Consider the following 8722-nt stretch of genomic DNA (forward strand, 5'->3'; position numbering starts at 1 on the left):
AATTTTTATTTTTAATAAAATTAATTTTTATTATTTAGTTATAGAAAGTCTTTAATTTATATACTCAATTAATATTTCTCGCTTTAATTTTTTTATCTAAAAAAACTTTTAGCTTTTTATAGAAAATATGTTATATAGATTAAAAAATAAAAATTGTGTCTATAAAAAAGTTTTTTTTTTAAAAATCAAATATTGATATAAATACAAAGGTAAAATAGGTATTTTGAGAAATCAAATAGAAAAAAGGAGGGAGAATGATTATTGTAGAAAGTTGAGGGGGGTGTTTGATTTTTAAAACAAAGTTCGGTAGTATAAACGATTTTAACCCTTATTTTATATGAAGATATTACATTAACTTCTTTAAAATATTTTAATTTAAGAATTTATCACAAAAAACAATAATTATTATGTTGACATTCAACTTAAATATAAAAATATAGACTTAGTTAAGAATCAAAAACTATTATTTTTATAATTTATCATTTACTATTATAATTTTTTATTCATTGATTAAACACAAAGTTCATTTGTTTTCACCTGTGATTTTATGTCGCAAAAATTGACAAGTATAAATAACTAACAAAAATCTCACTTAAAAGGTAGTATTAAGTTTTAAACTAAAAAAAATAAACCCAAATAATTATAAATGTTAGATACTCTGAAAAGGTGTCAAACTTGTGAATTATGATCCTTCATCCCAATCAAAAAATAAATTTCAGAATACATTAGTTCATTAATCTAATTTTATGTGTTCATACTTTTAGTATAAAAATTACCTAATAATTGACTATATTTAGGATGTACTATAAAACATTATTTCGTATATATATTTCAAAAAAAATTACAGCTAAAGAAAATATAATTTGATCTCAAAGCAGTTTATGATAAATTATCCAATTATATGATTATAAACTTAAATAATTATAAATACTTCTCAAAAAGGCATATTTAATTTTTCATTAAATATTATTAATTATAACATTAAAAAATATAATATAAATTAGTGTTTTAATCTTTGTATCCTGAATTTGAAACCGGGCATAACACAGGCCTGGGTGGAACTAGTGGTGTATATATATATATATATACATACTCCACATATAGTGTCATGACCCATATTAACGGATCGTGCGGGCACCTACACTATTCTAAATAGTTAGAAAAATCCTTATTACCCAACTAAAAATATGCAGAAGATTTCTGTTTTTAAGGGAATACTGGATTAAATATAATAAGTAAATTAAATACTAATAAATAAATTTCTTCAAACACTTCTTACAAATGTCCTTCACTATTCCAAGATTTGATCAGACATGTACAAGAGCTATCTGCTATAATATAGACTAACAATAAAATAAATAATACAAAGACTTTAACATCTGCCAGGAAGAAAGTGCAGAAGTTAGTGTTGAATATCGTCATCTATCTAGTAACTACAACTAACCTACATCCAGTCTACACTTCAAGAAAGAATGTAGAAGAGTAGGGTCAGAACAACCACACGTACTGGTAGGCATCATCGGCCGACCGTGTTAGTTCATATAACCATAAAATAGAATTAACAAAAATAAATCATGACATCTTGAATGAAATATAATCCAACTAAGGTTGTAATATTATTATTACTTTACCTGAATAAGTTACAACATCCAACTAATCTTCCAACACCATCAATATTATATTCGCTACTAATATACTCTAGACTCATCAATTCACACCATCAACCACAATCCAATGTTGATACATCACTATTACTCTTTATTCACCTTATCTTTTTCATTACTCATATTCACAGGAACAAACCCATAATCATAGACAATCCACACTAAATTCTTGGGCTAACAACCAAATTTTTTATTATAATATTAAAGAATAATAACTAGCCAATTTGGTAAGCTACCATTAAAACACGTATAAATGAAGTAAGTCAACCAACATATAAGTAAGTACAAAGTTTCACTTTTTCAAATACATATCACACAATCAAATACCCAATGAATTAATAAAACAACAATAACAGCTCAAACAGTGCTCACAAACAAGCCACATAACCATCAAGAGTATCAACCATACTGTAAACATCCACAGACCCAACACAAATATGTACACACATGCTATGAGACTTATTTCCCCAAATAGTCATGACCTGCAGGAAACAATCTATGTTCATGTACCGTACCGGAGTAGTACCCGATCCAATATATATATATCTGTACCAGCGTGGTACCCGATCCAACATATACATATCCGTACCGGCGTGGTACCTGATCCAACATACACATATCCGTACCGACGTGGTACCCAATCCAACATACACATATCCGTACCGACGTGGTACCCAATCCAACATACACATATCCGTACCGACGTGGTACCCGATCCAATATATATATATATATATATATATATATATATATATATATATCCATACCGACGTGGTACTCGATTCAACATATATATATCCACACCGGCGTGGTACCCGATCCAACATATATATATCCGTACTGGTGTGGTACCCGATCCAACATACACATATTCATATCGACGTGGTACCCGATACAATATATATACATATCCATACCGGCATAGTACCCGATCCAACATACACAAATTCGTACCGACGTGGTACCCGATCCAACCTATACATATCCGTACCGGCGTGGTACCAGATCCAACATATACATATCCGTACCGGCGTGGTAACCGATCCAACATAAATAATTATTATCAATATTATGACCCTCTCCTGGGTATTATTTCAATAATTCATAACGATTATCAACCAACCATTCATGACATTAATACACGGAGTTATTATTATCAAGAAGCCTCTCATAGGCACAATTCAATGCATCATCATTATCACCAATTTAGCCTCTCATGGGCATCCAATAAATAAAGTGCTTTTATCAATACCAAAATAAGAATATCATAAAATAAATCACAATTTAATACTTAAGCATGCAAGTCACTATTGGAGCATTACTTGCTCATTAATTCTTAAAATGTCACTACCTCTTTCCATATAATACAATCATTACACTAATTTAAGTCATCTATCCTTTAAATATTACTATGCTCATCAATACTTGATCCTATCATGATTCTCCTCATTATATTATTGTCCAATACATGCAAATTAATATCATTATAACTCAATCAGGTACATCACTAGAACAACTAAGAACTATCATGTCCACATACTTCATTTACAACAATCTCTTTGCGGGCACGTAGCACATAATATCGCAAATATCACATGATTAATTAATAATATAGTTTTCGAAATTAAAGTTAAGTTCTTGCGTCTTTATCCACCTCAACTCCATGCCCGCAAGCCTAGACATGCTTTCTCCCATCAATTCTAAATTATGAAAATATAAATTAACATAATCTTTTACTCATTAAACCTAGCCTACCTGGACGCCAAACTTTTGGAAGAAACAAGCTGCAACAAGGATGGTCTTTCCTTTCTTTCATGCCTTGGAACAATTAATCAACTAAAAATTAAATAATTATAAGAGTAATTAAATATTTACTCTTCAAACAACTATATTGGGGATTCTAACCCGCTAATTCTACCCTTAATTCAAGGTCTATATCATTATCCAATGTCAATTAGCCATTAATTAGCTTTTTCAAGCTTAACCCATCTCCATTAATGAAGTTTTTATGTTAAAGGTCTCAACTTTACGGAATTCAAGGTTCCTAACCATCAAAATTCATAATCTAGTTTATAAAATTCATGTTAGGAATCTTTAATTTACAGTTTAGAATCAGCTCTACGTCATATTAAAAACACCCATGAGTATTTTCCAAAAGGATTCCACCATTAAAGGTTTTTCTAAGGATTCTACGATGATAAAGGATTAAAAGACGAAGAAATTAATGAAAAAACTTACCTCAACGAAGGAATTTCACCTTAGGCCTTGAAAAATCACCTCTCTAGGGTTGAAGAATGAAATTAGGGGTTTTTAGACTTAAAATACGGCTGAAGATGATTTAAATACCATCAGAATTTTCGCTAAAGCGAAATTCCGCTTCAGCCCGGACAATGCTCAGTAAAACAGTCATAACTTTTTACTCTAAATTCGAATTGTGGAATGGTTTGTTGCACTGGAAAAAGGACTCAGGGATCTTTACTTTGATAGGTATTGGGACCCCTAACTCTTTATATTCTATGGTAAATAGTCGCTTTAAGTTAGCCCTAGTAGAAACCCATATGAAACTGTATTGGAAAGAAAGTTTTAAACTTAACTTTGTGTTAGGGATATTGTATAACCTTAATTAATAGCTAAAGAAATTTCAAACTAAGTTATTGATATTAGAACTCATGAATAATTGAATTAATCGGGCTTTAGTCTATCTAGACATATCCAAAGGCTAAAATCTTCGCTGAAAAGTTTAAGGTAACATCGTAAATAAAATATTGGCTATTTTGGACACAAGTTAATATTGAGGAGTGAAAATTAAGAATTTTCATGAATTTATTATGAAGAATTTAGTAACGACAAAATGGGTCGTTACAATTAGATACCAATTTACCATCCGTTCGTCCCCGAACAGACATTCAGTAGAGAAATGCATGAGGTTAGAATTAGAGAGACATTACTAATAGAGTTGCTTATACTGCACCCTATTCACTCACTCGATATCCTTATAGACCAACCCACATTCTATACTTAATCATTCTATCAAAGCTTTTCGAAATACTAAGATACAGATTCAAATATTTACATACGAATCACTTATTCTCCTTTCAACGGCCTAAGTATGAAACTTGAGGTTTACAAAAGCAAGATAAAGATGGTTAAAAGATTCACCTCGATGAAGACAAAGATCCAAAAGCACCTCTTTTTCACTACCAAAGCTCCAGAGTCCTGAATTCAATTCTGAAAAGTTCTACGAGATGCTACATGAATTTACTATTCGAATTTCAATACTAAACAAGTCACACCTAATCCATCTAACATACAAACTCTCCCTGAGACACCTGACTCAGTTTCTAGCCAAGACTATCTTATGGAGAGTCTACATCTTGATCATATGCTAATCACCACACCATTTACAAGTCACGTAACTTAGATACTCGCATACACTCAATCAAGACTACTAATTTATTGTATAAAGCTAGCTTTAACATCTCACAACCTCAAGATCACTCACCATTTCAAACTTAGTGTTTACTACTATATATAGGTGACAACACAACCTCTCACTCATTACACAGACTTACAACTATTACCCATAGAGATTCCACAGAATTAGAGGTTACAACACACTCTCTTCCACAACATTGTTAATATCCATTTAATAATCATATCTTAATCACTCAACAAGCATATCCACCAAGAATCACCCAACAAAAGATCAATCATGTTATTTAACAATGCACTTATTCCCCTATCCTGGGTCATTCTTAATTATTTTATGGGTGTAACTAAGTTAGTTAATTTTGCATTTCCATCATCGCGGGGATTTCTAACCTCTAAAAGAGTCATACATCACCTAACTCTACAAGACATGTACATGCATAATTCAGCCACAAGGTCAAGTCAACAATAATTTATCTTCTTAAGTTTTTTCCTAATGCATAAATCTACAGTTATAACTTATGTACATAAAATTACTAACTCAATAGTTTTCAACGACCAACAGTTCATGGTCAAGCCAAATCACTCTTATATCACTAACATCAATTTAAGATATACAGAGTCATTCTTATTTTTATCTAACAATAATTTTTATTACAGACTGTATTTAACTCAAAAATACCTCAAAAGTGGTTCCCACACCACTAATACATAAACAAGGCCAAACAAAATAAATCGATTACATTCACATTCCGAACAAGTTATTGAATCGATCAAATTCTATAGGTATCAACAACCTCTACTAATTTTGTCACTTTTATTTAAAACTCTTTATTTGCCAAGCATTAAGAATTCGTTCACATAAGGAACTCAAAGATAATGTCATTTAGCTAGTCCTCACAAGGAACCCATTATAATTTCAATAATAGAATTGCACAAAAATTTTAAATACAGTCTCAATGACCGGACCATACAAGGATACCTAAATAATATCAAATAATTAAACCACACAAGGATCCATCCATAACATTATTAACAAGAACCTCTCATTACAGAAGGCATATATAACCTCAATCTTTTATTCATATCACTTTTTCACCATTTTTTTTTGACATCATGTTCTCATATCATCCTCTCAATTCTCATACCATCAATTTTATTAGTATAACAGGACAAAAAATAAGTAAGCACTATAGAATTGCTAGTTTCACAATAACAAGAAATCAAATAATCCCATCATAATTATCAACAAAAACAACTTGGTCAATTTTCATAACTTAAATTCAAATAAAAAAAAATTTCCAACAATGACAAAAATCTAGCATACAAGTTTAGCCAAATATCAAACACAAGCAATCAATAAGTTCACAACTTTCACAAGTCTTTACCTATTAACAATAAATTTTAAACCTTATTAACAGATACCAATGAAATCTCCTAAATTTTTATTCAAAATTACTAAGATACCAATTGGAATTAACTACATTCCAATTGAACTATGTTAATATACCAATTAGACTTGTCTAGATACCAGTTGGATTCAATCTAATAGTCCAAGATTAGGATGGCACGATGGAGAGAAAGAAAGGAAAATGACTTCTACATACCTCATAGCCTTCCGAAGATTGGGTGTGGGGACCTACACACCAATCTACGAAACTCTACAGACATTACTCTTGTACTTGTGGGACCAGTGAACCTAAGACTCTGATACCAACTGTCACGACCCATATTAACGGATTGTCCGGGCACCTACACTATTCTAAATAGCTAGGAGAACCCTTGTTACCCAACTAAAATATGCAGAAGAGTTCTGTTTAAAAGGGAACACTGGATTATATATAATAAGTAAATTAAATACTAATAAATAAATTTCTTTAAAAACTTCTTACAAATGTCCTTCACTGTCCCAAGACTTGGTCAGACATGTATAAGAGCTATCTACTACAACATAGACTGACAATAAAATAAATAATATAAAGACTAATATCTTCCAGGAAGAAAGTGCAGAAGTTAGTGCTGAATATCGTCATCCATCTAGTAATTGCAACTAACCTGCATCTAGTCTACACTCCAAGAAGGAATATAAAAGAGTAGGGTCAGTACAACCACACGTACTGGTAGGCATTATCGACCGACCGTGTTAGTTCATATAACCATAAAATAGAAATAACAAAAATAAATCATGACATCTTGAATGGAATATAATTCAACTAAGGTTGTAATATTATTATTACGTTACCTAAATAAGTTACTACATCCAACTACTCTTTCAACACCATCAATATTATATTCGCTACTAACATACTCTAGCCTCATCAATTCACACCATCAACAATAATCCAACGCTAATAAATCACTATTCCTCTTTATTCACCTTATCTTTTTCATTACTCATACTCACAGGAACAAACTCGTAATCATAGACAATCCACACTAAATTCTTGAGCTAACAACCAAATGCTCTATTATAATATTAAAGAATGATAACTAGCCAATTTGATAAGCTATGATTAAAACATGTATAAATGAAGTAAGTCAACCAACATATAAGTAAGTACAAATTTTTACTTTTTCAAATACATATCACACAATTAAATACCGAATGAATTATTAATACAACAATAACAGATCAAATAGTGCTCACAAATAAGCCACATAACCATCAAGAGAATCAACCATACTGTAAATATCCACAGACTCAACACAAATATGTATACACATGCTATGGGACTTATTTTTGCCCAAATAGTCATGACCTGTAAGGAACAATCTATGTTCATGTACCGTACCTGTGTGGTACCCGATCCAACATATACATATCCGTACCGGCGTGGTACCTGATCTAACATATACATATCTGTACTGGCATAGTATCCGATTCAACATATACATATCCGTACCGGCGTGGTACCCGATCCAACATACACATATCTGTACCGGCATGGTACCCGATCCAATATATATATATATATCCATACCGGCATGGTACCCGATTCAATATATACATATCTATATCGGTGTGGTACCCGATCCAATATATACATATCCGTACTGACATGGTACCCGATCCAATATACATATATCCGTACCAGCATGGTACACGATCTAATATATATACATATCCGTACCGGCGTGGTACCTGATCCAATATACATAAATCTATACCAACGTGGTACCCGATCCAACATATACATATTCATACTGACGTGGTACCCGATCCAACATATACATATCCGTACCAGCGTGATACCCGATCCAAAATAAATAAATATTATCAATATTTTGACCCTCTCCTGGGTATTATTTCAATAATTCATCACGATCATCAACCAACCATTCATGGCATTAATACAAGGAGTTATTATTATCAAGAAGCCTCTCATAGGCATAATTCAATGCATCATCATTATCACCAATTTATTCTTTCATGGGTATCCAATAGATAAAGTACTTTTATCAATACCAAAATAAGAATATCATAAAATAAATCACAATTTAATACTTAAGCATGCAAGTCACTATTGGAGCATTACTTGCTCATTAATTCTTAAAATGTCACTACCTCTTTCCATATAATTCAATCATTACACAAATTTAAGTCATCTGTCCTTTAGATATTACTATGC

Source organism: Capsicum annuum, chromosome 6, assembly GCF_002878395.1.
Source record: "Capsicum annuum cultivar UCD-10X-F1 chromosome 6, UCD10Xv1.1, whole genome shotgun sequence".
Classification (NCBI taxonomy): domain Eukaryota; kingdom Viridiplantae; phylum Streptophyta; class Magnoliopsida; order Solanales; family Solanaceae; genus Capsicum; species Capsicum annuum.